Source organism: Nilaparvata lugens, chromosome 14, assembly GCF_014356525.2.
Source record: "Nilaparvata lugens isolate BPH chromosome 14, ASM1435652v1, whole genome shotgun sequence".
Lineage (NCBI taxonomy): Eukaryota > Metazoa > Arthropoda > Insecta > Hemiptera > Delphacidae > Nilaparvata > Nilaparvata lugens.
In genome coordinates, this window is record NC_052517.1 from 15,121,550 (window position 1) to 15,126,013 (window position 4,464).

General features: G+C 33.9%; 1 protein-coding gene across 1 annotated transcript in view; it reads left to right on the forward strand.

Moving 5' to 3' along the window:
* LOC111060672 (gastrula zinc finger protein XlCGF17.1-like) overlaps window positions 1-4,464 on the forward strand; it is a 458,016-nt gene that overhangs the window by 409,719 nt on the left and 43,833 nt on the right. The window lies entirely within an intron of this gene.

Genomic DNA, 4,464 nt, shown 5'->3' on the forward strand with positions numbered 1-4,464 from the left:
GTATTTCACATTAAGTTTTTCCTACAGTTACCATTGAATATGAAAAGTGGGTAATTATGGGTAAAATTGCCTGAAATGCATCAAATGTTTTTCTGTGTAATTTTATTATTGATAAAAACCTTAATCCTAAAATCCTAAAGTCCTCGTTGTCGTTGGTTATAATATATAATGAATAATAATTAGCGCGTTGTGCTTGGTTGCACGTCTGCTCACTATAGCAGCCACAGCAGTCACTGTTACCAACTTCATTTTGATTTTGCTGCACTGTTGCTCCATATAACCTACTAAGTATTTTGCGTTGCCATGTTGCAAATCTGGAGTGCAGAAAAATTTTTCCCGCACTAGAGCGGAAAAGTGATTCTTTGCGTTCTGTAATCAGTGCAGCAATGGCCACTTTTCAACGTAACTGTAGGAAAAATATAATCAAAGGTTGAAGTTGAGGTTGAAGTTGACATTCGCATATATAAAATCGGGACTCATGCTTTCTTAACCCATTAAACAGATGGTGATATAGAGAAACGATAGCATAGTTATCCCATGGTATAGGGCGTTTATGTCGCAGCTTTTACTGTTATCCCAAGCTATAGTTCACATAGTTCTTACCTAATAGCTGTGTGACGCTGGTAGTCTCTCAAATTGTGCCGTTCATACACTATCAACCCAACAAAACAGTAAAAATTGACAGTAATCGGCTTGAGATAACATTAAAAGTTGCGACATAAAATCCCTTTACCATGGGATATCTACTTACGCTATTATTTCTCTATGGTGATATTCAACAAATAGTCGATGATTTAAGTTAATTTTCACTTTTTGTGTAGTTCAGAAGTTGATATTGTGGTAATTATTCATATTGAATGAAAAAAGACTAAGAAATTGTCAAAAAACCACTGATTTATTGATAATTAGAAAGACCGGTTTCGGTTATTACACCATTGTCAATCTCTGATAAACTGACAAGTAATTATCAATAAATCAGTGTTTTTTTGACAATTTCTTAGTCTTTTTTCATTCAATTAAGTTAATTTGATTAACCCACTCTGTCCTAGCAGGCTTAGCTAATATCCACTACTTTAAGTAACTACTCTCACAAAATAATGTCCGTGCAAACTAGACAATGCTATTTTCTAGGCCCTTGACGCTTGACGCTCAGACGCTTCCTGTGTGTATCATGAACGCTCTGACCACGCCACGCTTTCAGTGTGGTTGTTCCCTAAGAGATAAATGGAAAATGAAACTGAAAAGAACTCACAGAAGGAGAAGGGAGGAAGAGAAGGAAAATGAGGAGTAGATGCAAAAAAATGATTGATAATAACAAGGAGGAAAGACAGATGGAATGATTTGAGTAGTTTGACAGAGATAAATAGAAGATGAAACTGAATATTAGGTGTGAGTACAGAAGAATAGGAGAAAAGGAGAAAGAGTAGCAACAAAAGTTGACGATCTTGACAAGGAAGAGAAATAGAAGTAGTGATTTGGTGTAGTCTGAGAAAAAACTGATAGATGGAAAATGAAACTGAGAAGGAGAACATACAGAACAATTGGAGAAGGTGGAGGAGGAAGGAGGAGGAGGAGGTGAGGCAGAAGAAGGAGAGGAATAAGAAGAAAGAAAGAAGGAAAAGAAGTAGACGGAGGAGGAGGAGAAGAAGAAGAAGAAGTAATTTGATGAAATGTGAGGAAATTCTGAGGAACCCTGTAATCTGAGGATAAATGTAAATTGAAACTGTAAAGTGGTTAACGTAAAAACACTTCACTTAAATGGGCTACTTTTGAACAAATTAATAAAAACAATATAAAAATCTTGTAGTATCCTTTATTTTTTAAAAACTTTAAAATAGTTCAACGACTATTTTCGACCCCAACTTCAAGTTGAAATGAAAATGAACTAAGTTGGGGTCGAAAATAGTCGTTGAACTATTTTAAAGTTTTTGAAAAAATAAAGGATACTACAAGATTTTTATAACCTATTGTTTTTATTAAGTGGTAAACGTATATGTCTTAGAGAAAATAATGATTGATTCTTTGGAAAATTTCAATTTTTTGTATTATAGAAGATATTACATTTCATTTAAATGACCTAAGTTGGGTCGAAAATAGTCGTTGAACTATTTTAAAGTTTTTAAGAAATGAAGGGTACTGTACGATTTTTATATTGTTTTTATTAAGTGGTAAACGTATATGTCTTAGAGAAAATAATGAATGATTCTTTGGAAAAATCCAATTTTTTGTATTATAGAAGATATTACATTTCAAACTTGAATTTAAAAAAACACTTTTGAAGTGAAAATGCACTTTCTTTTGTAGTGACGATCGTTTCGACCTGTTGTTGGTCATCATCTGATGATGATATTATGTTCATATACTGTCAGACAGTCTGATGATGACCAACAACAGGTCGAAACGATCGTCACTACAAAAGTAAGTGCATTTTCACTTCAAACGTGTTTTTTTAAATTCAAGTTTAATTTTAACAGTGAAAAAGTATGGATATACAACAGAGTAATTACATTATTTTCATTTGATGTAACAATAAGAGATAAATACATATTATATTATATGAATTATATATTTGTTAATTTATTTTTAACACTTGATAATAGCTCAACTCAGGCTTTGGGGGGGGGAGTGGTCGTCCAGGGGACCTCCCCCTCCCCGTTCGACTCCCACCACCCGTAAAATTGTTGAAGTTTTTTATAAAAAAAAAAAAAATGAGAGCTTTTTTTGTTAATATAAATTAGATTTTTGAATTTGTTCATTAAAATGCCAAGTTCATGATACTTATTTCTGCAACTACAGTAGTAGACCAGTCACATTGGTGTATACATTGGTGTTTGTATTTTATATTGCAGTTCTGATTTTTCAGTATATTATTTGGATACATAAGAGAAGTCTAGAACCAAGTTTTTCATTTCCTTGTGCTAGATACAGGTGGCCAAAAAACCCGGATTTTCAGTTCATTTTCCAGTTTGCAGTTATCTCCGCCAAATCCTGTAATTGAACAGAAAATTTGCTCTCGCCTTTTATTTAGATTATGAAATTACTAATGAAATGAGATCGTTAGGTACTTTTTATCTTCAATGAGTACTGAGTTACAATTTTTCAAAAATAAGTAGCCTACAATTAAAAAACATTAATTTTGATGAATTTTCAGTTTTTGATCAACAATATCTTCTGATTTTTACTTTCCTTGCCCTAAATTTCAGGAGATCCGCCCCATCTATGCAAAGTTTGATTTCAGATTCCCAATCATCAGGCTTCAGATACAATTTAAACAAGAAAATTCAAGTGAAAAAGATTGAGCATGTAAATCTCTACAATTTATGTTTATCATTTTCACCTAAAATTGAAAATAAGCTCGAAATTCAAGAAAATGTGATTATTCAATTGCAAACTGTTGGCAACTGTTGATTCTATTAAATCATTCACTATGAGTAAATAGCAGACTTCGTGTGTCTCCAGCGTTATAGTCCTGTCACCAGCTGGCTCAGATCTTTCAATAGTAGACTTGAGATGAACACTAGCGTCAGGTGATCATTTTTCATAACGGCAAGGAATGTTGTATGAGTGCGCTACACCAGATTTTTACCATTTAAATGTATACAGTAATTGAAAACCCCTCTGAGTGTAATTTTGTGCTCTACATTTTGATACCAGCTAGAGCGCTGTATCTCATCTCCAGGTAGGCCTATACCTTGTATTTTGGAAAACACCTAATTTTTAGCTTCAATCATCATCAGAAATAAATCCATCTTCATTACATTGAGATTTCTTGTGTGAATGTGTGCAAGAATTATATATTGACATATTGATTTATTTCAATATAATATCATATTCAATTATTATGTTCTTAATTATAAAATATTTCAATATATGTTAATATTTTATTATATATTATACTAGCCGTCAGGCTCGCTTCGCTCGCCATATCCGTTCAGCCAGGGGGCTCCGCCCCCTGGACCCCCGTCTGGATCGTCTGAGAATGAGATCAGCAGGCTCGCTTCGCTCGCCTGCATTTTCCATTTGATCATTTTTATCATATGTTAGGACGATCCAGTCGGGGATCCAGACTAAACGTCTGGCTAAACGGATATGGCGAGCGAAGCGAGCCGGACGGCTGGTAATTTAATATTCCCAGGGATAGATCTGATTGAAGTAGCTGTGCCCAATCAATTTTTCCGCGATAAATGCATTTCAACCTTCAACTTGGTGCCAACCTAACAAAGTCAACTCAACTTAATGCCAACCTGACAAAATTATTAATCTAGTTACCAGTTAACAACTGTTTCGAAGAAGTACTCTCTGTAGATTATAGTTCTATATGGTATGGACTTTTTTCAATGAAGAAGAAGAATAAGAAGAATATACATGCTAAAAGACGAACTTTAAACCCCTAAAAACCACCCTTAGAGTTAAAATATTGCCAAAAGATTTCTTAGTTCGCCTCTAAAGGGCCAACTGAACATA